Source organism: Lipotes vexillifer, unplaced genomic scaffold, assembly GCF_000442215.2.
Source record: "Lipotes vexillifer unplaced genomic scaffold, Lipotes_vexillifer_v1.1 scaffold14, whole genome shotgun sequence".
NCBI classification, from domain to species: domain Eukaryota; kingdom Metazoa; phylum Chordata; class Mammalia; order Artiodactyla; family Lipotidae; genus Lipotes; species Lipotes vexillifer.
Window position 1 is genome coordinate 362,086 of NW_006775372.1, and position 22,361 is coordinate 384,446.

The window sequence follows — 22,361 nt, forward strand, 5'->3', positions numbered from 1 at the left end:
AGAGGTATGTGTTTTTTAGCCAGAATTAAATGTGTTAAGTCCTTGCACTGAGTACTGCCTCAGAGCAAGGGTTCGGATAGATAAAGCCTATGGTTTATATCAAGATGGACATGAAAGGGTTTCGCTGGTGGTCCAGCAACTAATGCTCTGCCCTCCCAATGCAGGGGGCCCGGGTTCGATCCCTGGTCGGGGAACTAGATCCCGCATGCCTCACCGAAGACCCCACACGTCGCAACTAAGACCCGGTGCAGCCAACTATATAAATAAATATTAAAAAAACCAAAAGATGGACATGCAGAGTCATTATCTCCAGGAGCTCAGAAGCCAGAGAGAAAATCACTCGCATTTCCAAATAAAGCAAGTCTAGGATGACTTCATCTTTGTGATCTCTGTGTTTTTCTTTCCCTTTCCAATCTCTCTGCTCCCTTCCCCCACCTACAACAGAAATATGACAACATACAAGAAACTGCATCTCCTGCAAGCCATCTGCCACAAACCCAATACACACGTTAAATTCCTTGTGGAAGGTATTAATATCTAGATAGAGAGAATTTTGAGTTCTGCAGTTTCCCTAGGCAACTCTCCACACATCAGTGGTCCAGATATTTATCCGTAAGAGATATGCAGCACATCCACAGAAAATGTCTGATCAGCCCGCAAAGCAGCCGATCCATTAACGACTCTGGTGCTGTGTTAATTGCTGCAGCGGTGTTCACTGGGTTTCAACCAACACCTTGGGAAATTTTCTAAGGACCAGAGGAAAAAAGCAGGATTGGTTTTATTCACAGCCAATGTTTACGGACACAATTCAACTTTGAACCATCTTGCACCCCCTGAAGGGGTGCCTGGTGCTTTTTTCACCTGGAGAGTTCTCCCCACGACTGCAGAGAAAAAGATTGGGATTGGTTTTATTCACAGCCAATGTTTACAGACATGATTTAACCTTGAACCATCTTGTATCCCTGAAGGGATGCCTGGCACCTATAGAGTTCTCCCCAAGACTGCAGAGGTGGCCATGAGGAAAGTGACAAGGCAAGGGAAAACGTATTTGGTGATGCTGCCCTAGCAGCATGGTTATTGCAACATCATGCTTTAGTGGTTTGCTTTCCTTGCAACTGGCTCAAGATCTTATGTGAGAAGAATCTTCAAGGCAGAGATGGTAAAGAGAGATAAGGAGTGTTGGCAACATTTTTTTAAGAAAGACATGCTTTTGGCAGAAGTTGCATGGACTTTGACTATTAGCTCCTGTTGGGGATCAGGGAAGGTCACTCCCAAATATGCCTCCATGGCATATTGCTTATTTTGAATTAAAGTTCCTTATGAAATGGCCAATGTAAGACGGACACTCTGACCCTCCTCTCAGTCTCCCTAAAAGCAGGAAACATGGCTCCCCTGTGAAAGGTATCCTCCCTGAATCTAGAGGTAAAAGGACACCCTTATCCCCAGAGACAGGGAGTTTGGGGTAAGAACCCTGTATAAAGAAACCCTGTTCTTTCTTTAATTGGCCACCCCAAGCCCAAACTCGATTTAGATTCTCCAATATCCAAGCACCCAAAACCGAAATTTCTTTGTCCTATCAATTCCTCACAAATTTCTTTCTTTGTCTAAAAAACTGCCTGCTTTGGCCACTTCTTAGGTCCCATTTCTAGGAGACCTCTGTGCGCGTGAACTGAAATGTGTTTCTTTCGTACCTGTTACTCTATCTTGCATCATTTTTATTATTAGTCCAGCCACAATAACTCACAAGGGGTAAAGGGAAATTGTCCCCTCCCTGACTCTCCTTTTAAATGTTATGTTGTTAGCTGTCTGTTGAAAGGTTTGGACGTTTCATGCAATTCTATTGTTCAAAAATTTCAGTATTCATCATTACCACCATCATCTTCATCATTCTCATCACTTTTTCTCACTTTCAGAAAACTTCACTATGGCCCCATGGTCCACAGACACAACCTAAGGGAAGCACCAATATTCCTGTGCAAGAGGGACCTGAATCTTCAACACTTACCGCAGAGATCTCCTAGAATTGGCTATTCCTCTGATGACTTCTTGAGTTTGAACAATTCCAGGATATTCTTGATGCTACAGGAACCAGCACATCCATGGAAGCACCACAGAGGCAATCCACAAAGGAAACAAACTATATTCTACCAGAGAAGGAGTTGGAAGATTTGAATGGCTCATTCAATCACTGCCCATATGTCAGTAATAGGAAATAAACGGCCTCAAAATGCACACTTACGCAACAAGCCGCAGGGCAAGGGATGCCAACAGAAGCTGGAGAAAGCAAGGACCAGATTTTCCCTTGGAGCATCCTGAAGGAACAAAACCCTGCTAACACCTTGACTGTAGCTCAGTGATACACTTTATGGACATTTGGCATCCAGCACTGTAAGGGAATACGTTCCTTTTGTTTTAAAGTAAAAGAAAAGAAGACACAGGGGGGTAAGGGGAAGCTGGGATGAAGTGGGAGAGTGGCATGGACATATATACACTACCAAATGTAAAATGGATGGAAGCAGCCGCATAGCACAGGGAGATCAGCTCGGTGCTTTGTGACCACCTAGAGGGGTGGGATAGGGAGGGTGGGAGAGAGGGAGACGCAAGAGGTAAGATATATGGGTATATGTGTATATGTATAACTGATTCACTTTGTTATACAGCAGAAACTAACACAACATTGTAAAGCAATTATACTCCAATAAAGATGAAAAAAAAAAAACCCAAAAACAAACTAACAGAATCACTTTGCTGTACACCTGAAATTAACACAACATCCTAAATCAACTACAGTCCAATATAAAATTAAGTTTTTTAAAACAAGAACATATGGGGACTTTCCTGGTGGCGCAGGGGTTAAGAATCCACCTGCCAATGCAGGGGACACAGGTTCGAGCCCTGGTCTGGGAAGATCTCACATGCCGCAGAGCAAATAAGCCCGTGCGCCACAACTACTGAGCCTGCGCTCTAGAGCACACAAGCCACAACTACTGAGCCCGTGAGCCACAACTACTGAAGCCCACATACCTAGAGCCCACGCTCCACAGCAAGAGAAGCCACCACAATGAGAAGCCCATGCACGGCAATGAAGAGTAGCCCTCGCTCGCCGCAACTAGAGAAAGCCCGTGCGCAGCAACGAAGACCCAAGGCAGCCAAAAATAAAATAAATTAAAAAGAAAAGAAAGAAAAGAATAAAGCAATTCAAAGCAATTATACTCCAACAGATATGAAAAAAGAAAAGAAATATAGCATTGTCCTTAACCATACGGGTTCTGAAGACACTCATATTATAATAATAATATTATCATATTACTTACATTATGACATATATCATTACAATGCGGAGTAGTAAGTGTTAGGAATAAGACATCGGGGAAATGGAATTCTCATTTCAAGTTGACATGATGCACTCCAGGAGCATTGAGGGTATATCACCCTGAGAAACTGACCTTAGGGATGAGATCTAAACCGGATGGCTAGGAAGGATCAGGGTGAAGAGAGACAGGCAAGAAGGCAATGATTTGGGGGTGCAATCAAGGCTTCTCATCTTCATAGGTGGTGTTTTAAAGTCGGGAGAAGGGACCCTTAGCTGGAAAGGGCCCGGGTGCAGAATGGAGTATAAAATGTGCAGGACTTTGAGGTCAGCACGAACAGGATCTCTTCTACCTGGTTACCCGCTTCTGGTGAGAGGAAAGCCCTGTCCAGCCAGGGAAGGCTCCAGAAGGAGAGCCCTTGCCCGCTGAGCAGAGCAGAAGGGAAATCGCTCTCTGCCATGATCCCCACCATGGAGCACGTGATATTGGGGGTTTCCTGAGCGAGACAAGGATTTCTCAGGATGAATCTGTGGAGGTGGAGATGGGAAATCTGCATCTTCCGTAACGTGTTGGATGACAATTTGACAGTCTCTGACTCAGCAAATATGGGATGGGAGACCTCAGGAGGTAGCCCCCAAATCAGGTTCTGTTCTTCTGGAAAACCTGAATACAATTTTTGGTCATAACACTACCCCGCTTTATGTCCTGTTTGGGTCTCTTTTCGTTTTCCATCAGACACTGTAATTCAGAAAATTTCTCGTATCTCGAGATAGTAGTCGATGCCACTTTCCTTACTCACTTTGAAGATTGTAATGGTACGGGTGTGGCATGCTTGGTTTAACAATTTTCACAGTGATGGACAGGTCACCTGCTTAAAATTTTTAGCTGTCACAAGCAATAAAATCTGTATGTAATTTCAATAAAAGCGATTGCAATAAAATCTGAGTAAATATCCTGTATCCCAGCACAGCCAACAGAAGTGGAATGTTAGCCATATATATAAGGTCAAATTTTCAAATAGCCACATGAAAGGAAAAGAAAAGAATGGGAAAAATTAATTTTTAAAAATATATTTGATTGAACCCAATATATATGAAATAGTGGAATATGCAATCACTATAAGACATTGTGAATGAGATATTTTATGTTCTTTCTTTCCTACGAAGTCTCTGACATTCAGTGTGTTTATTTTTTTAATTGATTTTTAATGGATTATAGCCACCTCACATTGTTGTGTTAGTTTCTGCTGTACAGCAAAGTGAATCGGTCATACATATCCATATATCCCCTGTTTTTCGGATTTCCTGCCCATTTCGGTCACCTCAGAGCACTGAGTAGAGCTCCCTGTGCTATACGGTAGTTTCTCATTAGTTATCTATTTTATATATAGTAATGTATATACGTATATAATGTATTTATGTACATATGTCAAACCCAATCTAAATTTTAGATTTTAGATTCAGAGCATGGCTATGTTTGGAACGGACACATTTGCAGTGTTCACAGAAATACGTGCTCATAGGCTATTTTATTGCACCTTGCAGCTCTGCACTCCTCTGTGTGAACGTATATTCTATACACATACTGTGTACACTCTGATCACTGTGGGAACACCTCTATCCCAGACGACAGAGTCTTAAAAATGGAAATTGAGAATCCCAGGGCAGGTATACTTTTAACACCTTTATAACCCAGTGACTCTTAACATCCAGATACAGGCTAAGCATCCTGTAATCTTAGTGCTCATGGTATATCCAGCTCGTTCAAACACTCCAGAAACACAGGGTAGTATCTTCTGGGGGGATAACCTTGGAGAAAGAATACTGCTGACTGTGATGAATAAGAATCCCTAGGTATAGAAGCACAGAACCAATTCAGCACTTCATCTGAGACATGGGCTATCTGTTACGGCCAAAGGCTGTTAACAGATTTTGCGTTCACTGTTAACTTAGGCATTAAAATAAAATAAATTAAAAAGAAAAGAAAGAAAAGAATAAAGCAATTCAAAGCAATTATACTCCAACAGATATGAAAAAAGAAAAGAAATATAGCATTGTCCTTAACCATACGGGTTCTGAAGACACTCATATTATAATAATAATATTATCATATTACTTACATTATGACATATATCATTACAATGCGGAGTAGTAAGTGTTAGGAATAAGACATCGGGGAAATGGAATTCTCATTTCAAGTTGACATGATGCACTCCAGGAGCATTGAGGGTATATCACCCTGAGAAACTGACCTTAGGGATGAGATCTAAACCGGATGGCTAGGAAGGATCAGGGTGAAGAGAGACAGGCAAGAAGGCAATGATTTGGGGGTGCAATCAAGGCTTCTCATCTTCATAGGTGGTGTTTTAAAGTCGGGAGAAGGGACCCTTAGCTGGAAAGGGCCCGGGTGCAGAATGGAGTATAAAATGTGCAGGACTTTGAGGTCAGCACGAACAGGATCTCTTCTACCTGGTTACCCGCTTCTGGTGAGAGGAAAGCCCTGTCCAGCCAGGGAAGGCTCCAGAAGGAGAGCCCTTGCCCGCTGAGCAGAGCAGAAGGGAAATCGCTCTCTGCCATGATCCCCACCATGGAGCACGTGATATTGGGGGTTTCCTGAGCGAGACAAGGATTTCTCAGGATGAATCTGTGGAGGTGGAGATGGGAAATCTGCATCTTCCGTAACGTGTTGGATGACAATTTGACAGTCTCTGACTCAGCAAATATGGGATGGGAGACCTCAGGAGGTAGCCCCCAAATCAGGTTCTGTTCTTCTGGAAAACCTGAATACAATTTTTGGTCATAACACTACCCCGCTTTATGTCCTGTTTGGGTCTCTTTTCGTTTTCCATCAGACACTGTAATTCAGAAAATTTCTCGTATCTCGAGATAGTAGTCGATGCCACTTTCCTTACTCACTTTGAAGATTGTAATGGTACGGGTGTGGCATGCTTGGTTTAACAATTTTCACAGTGATGGACAGGTCACCTGCTTAAAATTTTTAGCTGTCACAAGCAATAAAATCTGTATGTAATTTCAATAAAAGCGATTGCAATAAAATCTGAGTAAATATCCTGTATCCCAGCACAGCCAACAGAAGTGGAATGTTAGCCATATATATAAGGTCAAATTTTCAAATAGCCACATGAAAGGAAAAGAAAAGAATGGGAAAAATTAATTTTTAAAAATATATTTGATTGAACCCAATATATATGAAATAGTGGAATATGCAATCACTATAAGACATTGTGAATGAGATATTTTATGTTCTTTCTTTCCTACGAAGTCTCTGACATTCAGTGTGTTTATTTTTTTAATTGATTTTTAATGGATTATAGCCACCTCACATTGTTGTGTTAGTTTCTGCTGTACAGCAAAGTGAATCGGTCATACATATCCATATATCCCCTGTTTTTCGGATTTCCTGCCCATTTCGGTCACCTCAGAGCACTGAGTAGAGCTCCCTGTGCTATACGGTAGTTTCTCATTAGTTATCTATTTTATATATAGTAATGTATATACGTATATAATGTATTTATGTACATATGTCAAACCCAATCTAAATTTTAGATTTTAGATTCAGAGCATGGCTATGTTTGGAACGGACACATTTGCAGTGTTCACAGAAATACGTGCTCATAGGCTATTTTATTGCACCTTGCAGCTCTGCACTCCTCTGTGTGAACGTATATTCTATACACATACTGTGTACACTCTGATCACTGTGGGAACACCTCTATCCCAGACGACAGAGTCTTAAAAATGGAAATTGAGAATCCCAGGGCAGGTATACTTTTAACACCTTTATAACCCAGTGACTCTTAACATCCAGATACAGGCTAAGCATCCTGTAATCTTAGTGCTCATGGTATATCCAGCTCGTTCAAACACTCCAGAAACACAGGGTAGTATCTTCTGGGGGGATAACCTTGGAGAAAGAATACTGCTGACTGTGATGAATAAGAATCCCTAGGTATAGAAGCACAGAACCAATTCAGCACTTCATCTGAGACATGGGCTATCTGTTACGGCCAAAGGCTGTTAACAGATTTTGCGTTCACTGTTAACTTAGGCATTAATAAATTGGTCATTAAGCTGTTATTAAAAATTTACAAAGAAAGACTATCCCGTGGTTACAGACTCAGAGGAATCCTTCAATCTCTACCACCATCCCCATGGCCAAACTTTCCTCAGGTCTCCCGTGACCTTCAAGTAGTTTATAATTAATATTGGACAAGTCTTTCAGATCACAGCATATCCCAGCTCACTTCAATCCAGGAAAGAGAAGTGACCCGCCAACATGCTTGCTTATGGGCAGATATTAAAAGTGACTGGCCTTCACCTGACTGGACAAAGTACAGTTAAGCCATCGGACTTCAAATGAGCAGAACTAATTAATTCACTGCAAGGGACATGAGAAACATCCCAGAACCCTCATAGAAAGTCCACCCTATTTCATGTCTGCAAACGATGTCATGATTCTACTAAAGAGGATGTTAAGGCTGATACTAAAGTTCACCGACTTCTGAGCCATCCTGTTCCTAAGAGTAGACACGATATGACTGGATAATAGACTAAGCAAGCACCACAATTTATCAAACTTGAGGCGAACAGCAAAGCACCTCTGATGGAGAGGATGCATATCTACAAGTACTGATACCAAGGCGAGAATGAAGCAATGTGTTCAAGGTGGTTCTCTTACAAAACATCTGCGTACCTGTGGGGAAGCTTTCTCGCTTTATTTTAATTTACCAATGAATATGCATGTCCTGGTAGAAACTGCAAAACAGGAATGTGTCACTTAAAGAAGACAAGTTATCGACATAAGTTGGCAATCCTTGGTAGTAAAGATTGGCTCTTGGGAGACATGAAAATAGGGTTAATTCTGGAGGGAAGGTCAATATCCCTGTTGTATCAGTTTAAAGGGCAAAAAAATAGTGAGGGGGAGCTTTGTGGGCTTGGGGACAGGAAGGGATTTGTTTGTGACAAAGGACTTCCTCGGTGGGGTTTCCTATGCAGATTTGTCTTGTCAAAGATGAAACTCTGGAAACTTAAATCGTTTGACGCATTTTTTATTTTTGTAAAAAATTTACTGAGGAATAATTGACAAATGTAATTGTGTACAGTTAAAGTGTGTAATGTGAGGGTTTGATACACATGTATATTGTGGAGTTATTACCAAGATCAAGATAATTAACATATCCATTACCTCACATAGTTAACGTTATACATTTTTTTATTTTTGGTGGTGAAAACAGTTAAGATCTACTCTCAGTTACTTTCAAGAGTAAATTCTGAGGACTGAATGGCACAGCATGCTGACTATAGTTAATAACGAGGAATTATATACTTAATCATTTATTTGTAAAAAAAAAAAAAAAAAAAGGAATATCTCATAAAATACTTATAAATGCACTCTGAATAGGAAAATAATACTTTTATACCAGAAAAAAAAAAAACCAGCCTCGCAAGGACAAGGGTGTAAATGTCCAAAATTTACAAGAATATTTTAGTAAAGAAAATGAAAACTAAAAATGCATATGCTTCAAGCATCAAAAAAGCATTACATACGTTCACACACCAGTGTCACAAAGCCGAAGAGCTTGTTAAGAGAAATAATGAGAAAATAAGATAGTAGACTTTTACTTTTTTTCTTAGATAGCTCTAGCAGATGCCTGTGATTAAAAAAAATTAAAAGCTGGATTGTTACTTTAAAAAAATTGAAGATGGGGACTCCCCTGGTGGCACAGTAGTTAAGAATCTGCCTGCCAATGCAGGGGACACGGGTTTGATCCCTGGTCCGGGAAGATCCCACATGCTGCGGAGCAACTAAGCCCATTAGCCACAACTACTGAGCCTGCACTCTAGAGCCCACGAGCCACAACTACTGAAGCCCACGTGCCCTAGAGCCCGTGTGCTGCAACTACTGAGCCTGTGTGCTGCAACTACTGAGGCCACAAGCCACAACTACTGAGCCTGTGTGCCACAACTACTGAGCCCACATGCCTGGAACCTGTGCTCCCCAACAGGAGAAGCCAGCCACCGCAATGAGAAGCCTGTGCACTGCAACAAAGATAGCCCCTGCTCCCTGCAACTAGAGAAAGCCTCCATGCAGCAACGAAGACCCAACACAGCCAAAAATAAACAAATTTAAAAAAATAGATTAATTAAAAAAAAATCAAAGATGGAAAGCCACATTTCAGCTCAAATAAGCCTTGAGCCACCTAAAAATATGACATTGGAAAACAGTTACCAAGGAAACCAGCAGCTGGGGCAGGGGGCAAGCACAGAGGCAGTTACAGATTAAGCCCTATCATTAAAAGGATGTCAGTGAAGCAAAGTCTGGTCAAGCAGGGGATGGACAGAAAGATGACAACAGCCATCGCAAATGGGCTGACCATACACCCTCCCTTCTCAAATGGAAAAATGGGTTAAACTACACGGTTTGAGTCTCCTACCATGTACTCAATCAAACTAGATTATTAAGCATCAATCAACAGGAAATATGTATATTTAAGATCATATATACATATCTATCTATCCATCCTTCTATCTATCCATCCATCTCTCTACCTACCCATCTATCATTTTTCTATGATCTATCATCTATCTATTGAGAGAAAGCATTGTGCTCGTGAAATAGTTTATTTATTTATCTATCTACTGAGATATAGTTAACATACCACACTGTATTAGTTTTAAGTGTACAGCATAATGATCTGATACAAGTATATAAGCAAAATGATCATCACAATGTGTTTCGTTAACGTAAACCACTGCACATCGTTTTTTCCAGTGATAAGAACTTTTAAGATTTACTGTCTTAGCAACTTTTAAATATAAAAAAGTGTCGTTCCCACCTACACCAATGGACAGATCGCCCAGACAGAAAATTAATAAGGAAACAGAAGCATTAAATGATACATGAGACCAGATAGACTTAATTGATATTGATAGCACATTCTACCTGAAAGCAGCAAAATACACTTCTCAAATGCACACAGAACATTCTCCAAGACAGATCACATCCTGGGTCACAAATCAAGCCTTGGTAAATTTAAGAAAATTGAAATCATATCAAGCATCTTTTCTGACCACAATGATATAAGATTAGAAATCAATTACAGGAAAAAAACTGTAAAACACACAAACACATGGAGGCTAAACAATATGCTACTAAATAACCAAGAGATCACTGAAGAAATCAAAGAGGAAATCAAAAAATACCTAGAAACAAATGACAATGAAAACACGATGGGGGCTTCCCTGGTAGCACAGTGGTTAATAATCTACCTGTCAATGCAGGGGACATGGGTTCGAGCCCTGATCTGGGAAGATCTCACATGCCATGGAACAACTAAGCTCATGTGCCACAACTACTGAGCCTGCCCTCTAGAGCCTGTGTGCCTAGAGCCCATGCTCTGCAACAAGAGAAGCCACTGCAATGAAAAGCTCACACACCACAATGAAGAGTAGTCCCCCCCTTGCTGCCACTAGAGAAAGCCCACACACAGCAGCAAAGACCCAACACAGCCATAAATAAATAAATAAATAAATAAATAAATTTATTTATTTATTTAAAAAAAGAGAAAACACAATGACCCAAAACCTAAGGGATGCAGCAACAGCAGTTTTAAGAGGGAAATTTATAGCAATTCAATCTCACCTCAAGAAACAAAAATCTCAAGTAAACAATCTAACCTGACACCTAAAGCAACAAGAAAAAGAACAACAACAATAACAACAAAAAAACAAAACCCAAAGTTAGTAGAAGGAAAGAAATCATAAAGATCAAAGCAGAAATAAATGAAATAGAAATGAAGAAAATAATAGCAAAGATCAATGAAACTAAAAGCTGGTTCTTTGAGAAGATAAACAAAATTGATAAACCTTTAGCCAGACTCATCAGGAAAAAAAATGGAGAGGACTCAAATCAATAAGATTAGAAATTAAAAAGGAAATGTTACAACTGACACCACAGAAATACAAAGGATGATAAGAGATGACTATAAGCAACTATATGCCAATAAAATGGACAACCTGGAAGAAATGTACCAATTCTTAGAAAAGTACAACCTTCCAAGACTGAAACAGGAAGAAATAGAATATATGAACTGACCAACTATAAGTACTGAGATTCAATCTGTGATTTTAAATAGTCCCAACAAACAAAAGTCCAGGACCAGATGGCTTCACAGGCGAATTCTATCAAACATTTAGAGAAATCTTTTGCATTCCTATACACTAACAACAAAAGATCAGAAAGAGAAATTAAGGGGAAAATCCCATTTACAATTGCAACTAAAAGAATAAAATACCTAGGAATAAACCTGCCTCTGGAGGCAAAAGACTCAGAAAACTGTAAGATGCTGATGAAAGAAATTAAAGATGATACAAACAGATGGAGAGATATATCATGTTCTCAGATTGGAAGAATCAATATTGTAAAAATGACTATACTACCCAAAGCAATCTACAGATTAAATGCAATCTCTATCAAATTACCCAGGGCATTTTTCAGAGAACTAGAACAGAAGATTTTACAATTTGTATGGAAACACAAAAGACCCCAAATAGCCAAAGCAATCTTGAGAAAGAAAAATGGAGCTGGAGGAATCAAGCTCTCTGACTTCAGAATATACAACAAAGCTACAGTAATCAAGACAGTATGGTACTGGAACAAAACCAGATATACAGACCAATAGAAAAGCATAGAAAGCCCAGAGATAAAGCCATGCACATATGGTGACCTTATTTTTGATAAAGGAGGCAAGAATATACAATGGAGAAAAGACAGCCTCTTCAATAAGTGGTGCTGGTAAAACTGGACAGCTACATGTAAAAGAATGAAATTAGAACACTCCCTAACACCATACACAAAAGTAAACTCCAAATGGATTAAAGACCTAAATTTAAGGCCAGAAGCTATAAAACTCTTAGAGGAAAACATAGGCAGAACACTCTAGGACATAAAGCACAGCAATATCTTTTTTTGACCCACCTCCTAGACTAACAAAAATAAAAACAAAAATTTAAAAAATGGGACCTAATGAAACTTAAAAGCTTTTGCACAGCAAAGGAAACCATAAACAAGATGAAAAGACAACTCTCAGAATGAGAGAAAATATTTGCAAACAAAGCTACTGACAAAGGATTAATCTCCAAAATATAGAAGCAGCTCATGCAGCTCAATACCAAAAAAACAAACAAACAACCCAATCAAAAGATAGGTGAAAGACCTAAATAGACATTTCTCCAAAGAAGACATACAGATGGCCAACAAACACATGAAAAGATGCTCAACATCACTAATTATTAGAGAAATGCAAATCAAAACTACAATGAGTTAGCATCTCACACCTGTCATATGACCATCATTAAAAAATCTACAAACAATAAATGCTGGAGAGGGTGTGGAGAAAAGGGAACCCTCTGGCACTGTTGGCGGGAATGTAAATTGATACAGCCACTATGGAAAACAGTATGGAAATTCCTTAAAAAACTAAAAATAGAATTACCATATGACCCAGCAATCCCACTACTGGGCATATACCCAGAGAAAACCGTAATTCAAAAAGACACAAGTAGCCCAATGTTCACTGCAGCATTATTTACAATAGCCAGGACATGCAAGCAAACTAATGCTCCATCAACAGAGGACCAGATAAAGAAGATGTGGTACATATATACAATGGAATACTACTCAGCCATTAAAAGGAACAAAACTGGGTCATTTGTAGAGATGTGGATGGACCTAGAGACTGTCATACAGAGTGAAGTAAGTCAGAAAGAGAAAAACAAATATTGTATATTAACGTATATATGTGGAATCTAGAAAAATGGTAAAGATGATCTTACTTGCAAAACAGAAATAGAGACACAGACGTAGAGAACAATCGTATGTACACCAAGGGGGAAAAGGAGGGGGTGGGATGAACTGGGAGATTGGGATGGACATATATACACTATTGATACTTTGTATAAAATAGATAACTCATGAGTACCTACTGAATAGCACAGGGAACTCTACTCAGTGCTCTGTGGTGACCTAAATGGGAAAGACATCCAGAAAAGGGGGGATATGCGTATACATATAGCTGATTCACTTTGATGTACAGTAGAAAGTAACACAACATTGCAAAGCAACTATACTCCAATAAAAATTAATTATAAAAAATAAATTAAACAGTATCATTAACTATAGTCACCATGCTGTACATTACACCCAGGACTTATTTATTTTATAACTGGAAGTTTGTACCCTTGGGTCTCCTTCACCGATTGTGCCTACCCTCCCAACTCTGGCAACTATCAGTCTGTTCTCTATATCTGTAAGAAGGATTCTTTTTGTTTGTTTGCTGGTTTGTTTTATAGATTACACATATAACTGAAATCATAAAGTATTTTTTTTCTGATAATTTCACTAAATGTAATGCCCTCAAGGTCCATCCATGTTGTTGAAAATAGCAGGATGTCCTTTTTTTTAATGGAAGAATAATATTCCAGTGTATAGATATATCACATATTCCTTATCCATTCATCTGTCAGATGGATACTTTGATTGTTTCCGTATCTTGGGTATTGTAGATAATGCTGCAATGGACACAGGGGTTTAGATGTCTTTTTGAGATAGTGATTTTGTTTCTTTCAGATAACTACCCAGGAGTAGAGTTGTGGATCATATGGTAGTTCTTTTTTTTATTTTTTTGAGGAACCTCCACACTGTTTTCCATAGTAAAACATCTCATTTTAATTGATGTCTTACCTTGTAACCAACAGTCTAATCAGAGACTGACATGCATTAATTCGTTCAATCCTCGTACCGTTCTGTGATGACACCGTTATCCCCATTTTATAGATAAGAAATTCAAGGGTCAGACAGCTGGGTGACTCCCTCTCCTAAGTGTCACAGTCCAGACCCTCTCTCCTTGAGTCCCCTGCGTTTAACTTCTGCACCACGCTTCCGAAAAGAAACGTAAGATAAAAACAAGAGTCACCCACTGAGAGAAAAAGCTCTACCCCACATGTTAAGAAGTTGGTAGGCTTCCCTGCTGTGACATTTTTGAAATGACAAAGTTATAGAGATGAAGAAAAGATGCATGGTGGTCAGAGGCGGGAGATCGTGGGAGCCTGAGAATGTGAAAGGGTAACACTAGGTAGATCTTTGTAGTGAGGGAATAATTCTGTATCTTTTTGTTTCAATTGAAGCAGAGTTGATTTACAGTATTGTGTTAGTTTCCAGTGTACAGAAAAGTGATTCAGATATATATACATATCTATACACACACACACAATTTTTTTCAGATTGTTTTCTATTATAGGCTTTTAAAAGATATTGAATACAGTTCCCTGTGCTCTACAGTAGGGCCTTGTTGTTGATCTTTTTGATATATGGTTGTGTGTGTCTGTTTATCCCACATGTCTGTTCTGTACAGGAGCTTATTTCTGTCATTTTTTTAGATTCCACATATAAGTGACATGCCGCCCTTCGCTTCTGGCTTCTTGATCCATTTTCAAATCCAGCAGCACAGCACCTTTGAATCTCCCTTTTTGACTTCTTTGTGAGTCCTCACATCTTCTCTAGGACTGGAGCCCCCTGCCTCCCTTTCAAAAGGACCCTCTTGATGACTTTGGGCCCAGCTGGATCTCCCGGCATCATCTCCCCACCTCTAGATCCTCAAGATAACCACATCTGCACAGTCCCTTTGACCATGTAAAGTAATATATTCACAGGTTTGAAATGTTAGGCAACGGACATATTGGGGGTGGGGGAGCATAATTCAGCTCCCTGGAGTACAGTCAGACAAGATAGTACTAAAGGAATGAACTTGCTGTCACCCTGAATAATAAGAATTATGAAAGAAGCATGGCAGAGAAGGATGCTAGCCCCTGCCATGTAGTTATAGCTACAATGACAGGGGTGGGTACAGATCTTCATTTTCTCCTGCTTCATAACTTTTCAAAATATGTTTGTATCTTTCAATGTCGATACAATTTAGTCTCTATAGAATCATACTGTGGATTCCCATGGAAAGGCAAGTATCAAATGTCTGATACAGAAAATGGAGCAACCATATGTGGTTGCTTGTTTCAGAGTATATTCCTGACTTGATTTGGAAACAGCTTTCCAAGTGCAATTGTATGCAAGTTCCTGGGCAGATGCGCAGCTTGCCAGCTAAAGGCAGACACCCAGGTGTTGAAGCTGACACCTCAGCGTTAATAGCCTTCCAGGTAAGCTGTGTGTGATGCTGTGGTTTTCACGGAGCATGGAGGGATTCAGAAGACATCAGCTGCTGTCTTTTACTTTTTTTTTTTTTTTTTTTAACCACTAAATAAAATGTGGCATTTATTTCAATTCAGTATATTGTATAGCTCCCCATGCAGGCAGTCTCAAATGCAGTTTCCATACTCAAAAATCTCCCACCTGCAGCCCGAGAGGCAGACATCCAAACACACCACCATAATTCAGTGAGAAGATTGAGGCATACATAATAAACGACAGACATAAAGCCAGGCAGGATAAATATTCAAGGCTGGCAGACCTCACGAGCCATCCTCTCATCCTGAAGAATTATATAATGCATTCAGCTTTGCAGTGTTAGATTGATTTAGTTGACTATCAACTCCCACCAGAACACACCTTTGTTCTGTGACTTTGGCCTTAGGTTGTCTTTTATTTCACCTAATATTTTCCCGAATATGCTGGGTGACTACTCCTGCATGTTTGTGACCTAGAGCTGACTTACACACAAGGTAACAGTGCCTCCAAACATAATGTGCACCCAGACCACTGATGAAATGCAGATTCTGATTCTATAGATTTGGGGCGGGGTCTCTTTCTACCCTGCTCCTGAGTGATCATAAAACTCATGCCATGGAGTAGCAAGTTGCTAGATAAACTGAAAAGAGACACCATTTAAAACTGTGAAGCCAGATTTCTCTATAAGATTACATGGAGAGGCATTCTATGATGGAAATATGTATTCAAACATTCTGACTCTACAAAGTGGAAAACTTGGGATTTCAGATTCCTCCAAGGGTCGTAATGGTCGTAATGATATATAACAAATCCACTGTGAGAAAAAAGAAAAATCAAATTGTCTATCTCTCTTGTTCACGATCCATCCTTCCATCCAATCCTCAATCCTTCCATCTATCCAGCCATACAATCATTTATTCATCCGTCTAACCAAAAATCCATCCATCTTATTATCCATCTATCCATCCATCCATCCATCCATCCAATCATCAATCTTTCTATGCATCCATCCATCCAATCATCAATCCTTCCACCTATCCATCCATACAATCATTTATTCATCCAACTATCAATCTATATATATATATGCATAAATGTTCAGTTGACCCTTGAACAAAGTGGGTTTCAACTTTGCGAATCCACTTATATGCAGATTATTTTCAATAGTAAATACTACAGTACTACATAATTTGCAATTTGTTGACTCCATGGATGTTGAACTGTGGATACAGAGAGCCAACTACACATTATACGTGGATTTCTGACTGCACAGATGGTTGGCACCCCTAACCCCCCATGTTGTGATATTCAAAGGTCAACCTTATTTATGAACACACACAAACAAGCCAGAGCAATGGCCCATAAATTATGATCTAAAGAAAAAAGTTAATTTCACCAAAGGACTGAGAGTGGGAAATGGAAGTAAATACAGTGACAGCGAAGGTTTTGTTAAAGAAAACATTTGGTGCTTGCACCAAAAGTGTGTATTTTAAACAGGGCTAGACAAACTGAAAAGAGACACTGTTTAAAACTGTGAGGCAAGATTTCTCTGTAAGGGTTCACAGAGAGGCATTCCATGATGGGAATGTGTATTCAAACATTCTGACTCCCTAGAGTGGAAAACTTCGGTTTTGAGATTCCTCCAAGGGTTGTATTGTGCATGATAACAAATCCACTATGAGAAAAGAGGAAAATACAAATTCTCTCTCTCACTACCTATCATCCATCCATTGAATCATCCATCCATCAACCCATCCATTCATCCATCCGTCTGTCCATCCATCCAATCATGCATCTATTCATCTATCTATCCATCCAACTATCTACATATATATGCATACATGTACTTATGAATACACACACAAGCCAAAGCAATAGCCCATAAATTATATCCTAAAGACAAAAGTTAATTTTGTCAAGGGGTTGAGAATGAAAAATGCAAGTAAGATACAATAAGAGCAAAGGTTTTGTTAGAGAAAACTTTTGGTGCTTGCACCAAAAATGTGTTTTAAATACAAGCTGGATAGCCCTTCAAACTCAAAACACACACATGCCTCCCCCCTCACCAATCCTAAAAGAAAGTTAGAGAAAATGGATGGTCTCTCGGGACTGGCCCTGGACACCTGTGAGATGCTTAGCCTTGGATTCTCAACAAGGAAGGGAGCTTAGAAATCAAAGTCCACATGGTTTGTGGCAATGGTTCTCCAAAGCAATTTCTCTGAATGCACAAAAAGCCAGACCTCTTGCAGGTTCCTATAGTCCACACAGAGGCCCCCAATACTGCCTGGTATGGGAAGCAAATGCCTGCACTGTCAAATCCCAGTTCTATTTTACCCCATGCTTGCTGATAACCACGGCAAGAAAGTATTCCTGGTGCCCTTCTTTTCATAATCTCATCTGTTATCTCTGGACATCTTCCCTTTGAATTCCTCGAGTCTTATCCACTTTTCGCATGTGTCTCGTTTCAGTATCAGAAATTTAAACAGTCTGTCAAACTTTATTTCTGTTACAGACATAACTTTAAAATAAGCTGGATGACACAAGTGGCCAAAATTCCTTTACCAACACTTCCTGAAAAAAATTAAACTGGGACTTTCCTGGTGATCCAGTGGTTAAGACTCCGTGCTTTCACTGCAGGGGGCACGGGTTCCATCCCTTAGTACGGGAAGTAAGATCCCGCATGCCACATGGCATGGCAAAAAGGAAAAAAAAGAAAGAAAGAAAAAAATTAACCTGGTGAGATCAATACCCAGTTAACTGATCTCATACAAAACCTGACTTAGGGGGCTTCCCTGGTGGCGCAGGCAGGGGACGCGGGTTCGTGCCCCGGTCCGGGAAGATCCCACATGCCGCGGAGCGGCTGGGACCGTGAGCCATGGCCGCTGAGCCTGTGCGTCCGGAGCCTGTGCTCCGCAACGGGAGAGGCCACATCAGTGAGAGGCCCGCGCACCACAGATAAAAACAGAAACAAAAACAAAACCTGACTTAGTGTTGTTCTTTCTACTAAAGTGTTTGAAATATAGAAAAAGCTCTGACAAAATCTAGGAGCCATCGATCTCTATGCATCTTACTTTATGGAAAATGTGCAGTTGGTTTCCTAAATGCTTTACAGCAGTTATTGTAAACATGAATCGCTGGTGCCCTGATCCCCCAGCAGGTTTTTTGGATGGGTCTGCAGGTGCTAGATTCTAGGTGAGCAATCATCTCTGTTGCAAACAGATGTTCCCACCTGAAAAGGTTGAGACATATTTTTAGACATTTATTTAAAATTTCACATTATCACCCCATGTTCCCCAAGAATAAGTGAGTCTCCTGACCATGGTATATTCAAATGTTGGCTCCGGTGGTAATCCTTGGTTATCAGGATTATTTCCAAAGATTTTTAAAAATTAATTGAGGGTCAGATTGCACTATGGTGTATTTTTGACATTCCAAATGCCCTACCAAACATCAAAGAAGAAAAAAAAATCATACATATGTTAGAAAATGAAAAAGTACCCAAAAGATATGTTTCTGACATTTTCCTCACTCAAAACATTTGAACACCTGATGTGTGTTTTCTAATCATAAACAAGTCATTTCCTTATCATTCTCAGAACAGTTGATGTCTTCCTTTGCGTAAGAGTTTGAAGATTAATGTAAGCCTTTGAAATATAGCTGATGCTTAAACAGAGCTTAATTTAAAGAAGGCTTTTAAAAGATGGGAATTATTTTAGGGAATGGGGAGAAACGGAGACGTTCCTGCCAGCCTTTGCTTAATAAGATGGGAGGGAATCTCCCATGTCCTGTTGGTAGCATTGGTAGGAACATGCTTTGTGAAGAGTGGTTTCACCAAGTCATTACTACTAACCCTATAACTGCCAACACCAGGACTACAGGTATTAGCACTGCTTGTACTGAAAAGGGACTGTCCTTTATACCAGATGGCATCCTAACAATTTCTTTAGTCCTTACAACTATGCTATATTGTAGGTATTATTACCGTCCCAATATAATGGGTGAGTTGACCCCTTCTGGTGCTGCTGTAATGTGCATATGTGTGCTTGTGGGTTTCTGTTTGCTCTATTTCTCTCCACTTGACATTTATCTGTTTCTTCTAACTGTAGACTTCAAGAGCAAAAGTCAGATATTAAAAATGACAGCTTTATAGGGTGTGTTAACCCACTCTCAGCGCTGTGTAAAGAGGCATCCCTGGGTCTGCTTCCCTGATTGCACCCAGACTGACACACCACCTCAATTGCCAAAACTATGGTCCATACCTTGGAGGGACTCATTTGTAGCTATTAAAATCATGGAATGGAAGAATCGTTAGCAACATGATAAAATTAGTGTGATATTTTAATTTAAAAATGCAGACTGTACATCTAAACCGAAATAAAATCCTTATTTTGAGAATCAATAAAAACAGTAAGCATGTATTTGAAGATAAGAATAGTTTCCTAGGGATTTCCCTGGAGGCACAGTGGTTAAGAATCCGAGTGCCAATGCAGGGGACACAGGTTTGAGCCCTGGTCCGGGAAGATCTCACATGACGCAGAGCAACTAAGCCCGGGCGCCACAACTACTGAGCCCACGCGCCACAACTACTGAATCCGCCCGCCTACAGCCTGTGCTCCGCAACAAGAGAAGGCACCGCAATGAAAAGCTCGTGCACCGCAACGAAGAGTAGCCCCCACTCACCGCAACTATGGAAAGCCCGCGCACAGTAACGAAGACCCAACGCAGCCAAAAATAAATAAGTAAATAAATAAACTTATATATAAAAAAGTTTCCTATTCTGTGAGTTTTTTAAATTCCCTGAATATTTGACAACAAATATATTTTATGTTTATCATCTCCATATACTTGAACTTATGGATATTTCTTTTCATTGTATTGTTTTGTGTCTGATTTTCACTATCTGATGTTGTGGGCAGAGGAATAAAATTACCAACTTCTCAAATTTCTCCAACCCATTTTAAATCACATAAGTTAGTTAAAAATTTCTAATTTACCAAAAGATTTTTTTAATATATTTATTTTTCAATGGTGCTTAGAGAGTCTGAGTTCCCTTTAAAAAGTATATCCATGAACAAGAAAATGAATGAATAAAGACTGTAAAAGGTAAAAGAAAGTATGAGTATCTTATTTGCTGGCGAAAGCAATCCATTAATAACTGAGTGGTTCCTGAAAAAAACGAGTTATTCTTCAAAAATAGGACTGAAAACTGGTCTACTGTGTCTATACAGCTTAGGTATAATATCACTATCCATGAAAACAGTTTTCTTTACCTTCTTTATAAGCAATTTTTGAAACTTCACACTTCTTAGATGATTTGGCTAGAACTAAGTGATTTTGAAATTATGGTAGTTTTCAACTCGCATATATAAATGAATTCCACTGGGAAATTTTCATTATACTCTTTTTTTTTTTTTTTTTTTTGTCTTTCTCATACATGACTACTTATTCCATGTGTTGTCATCAACAACTAAGTTCCATTAACTTTAATGAAAAGGTTAATGAGTGCCTAAGAGTATTATTAAAATTGTCCTTGTATTTATTCAGCCATGTCTATATACTAAATATATAAATCAGTATATTCTCAACTCATAAAGTTTTTTTCTTGTCCTTCACACAGACAAATTTTAGTATATTCTGACGAGTAATATGAAAAAATAAGAGCAAAGTGAGCCATATTTTTGGCATAATATGAGATATTCAAACTCAAATGGTTTATTTAGTTGGCTCTCATGATTTTTTTTTTTTTGATGCAGATAATAACCTTTAAGAGTAGAAAAACAGTTTATCCCAAGCTGTCAATGTGCTGTACATTCTTGGGAAATGTTTGCATTGCTTATATCTATGAAAATTATTATCTGATGGAATACTATAAAATATATATACTATAAAATTAGAAACATGCCCCTGCTACATGTTTAATATACAATTTAATATATTTTAACACATTTTCAATATGTTTTCAAGTTCTTACAGGACAGTGCATATTCAGGGGAAACTTAATTTTGATATTAAAAAGAGATCCCCATTTCTATCTTTTTTTTTTTTTTTCTGCGGTATGCAGGCTCAGCCGCTCCACGGCATGTGGGATCTTCCCGGACCGGGGCACGAACCCGTGTCCCCTGCATCGCCAGGCAGACTCTCAACCACTGTGCCACCAGGGAAGCCCCCCATTTCTATCTTTGACCTATTGCTATGAATCCACGCTCCTCTTTCCTGCAAATACTTCCCAATACTGATGATTGTATGTTAAAGCCTCTTTAGAATAAAAAAATGATGAAGGGTCAATAGAATTTTCTGGGTTTTTTCTTTGTTTGTTTTGTTTTCTTTTGGCTGCGTTGGGTCTTCATTGCTGTGCGTGGGCTTTCTCTAGTTGTGGCGAGTAGGGGCTACTCTTCGTTGCAGTGCACAGGCTTCTCACTGCAGTGGCTTCACTTGTTGCGGAGCACAGGCTCTAGGCACGTGGGCTTCAGAGTTGTGGTGTGCAGGCTCAGTAGCTGTGGCATGCAAGCTCTAGAGCGCAGGCTCAGTAGTTGTGACACACGGGCTTTGGTGCTCCGTGGCATGTGGGATCTTCCCGGACCAGGGCTCGAACCCACATCCCCTGCATTGGCAGGCGGATTCTTAGCCACTGCACCACCAGGGAAGGCCTCTCTCACTTTCTTTTGTTTGCATTATGCAGATGAATTATTTTCATTATGCTTATATTGATATGCTTTAGGTTAAAATTATTTCAAAGTTACTAGGGAACAGTCTTTTTATAAAAATACTCATTTCATCTATGTGCACTGTTTCTTT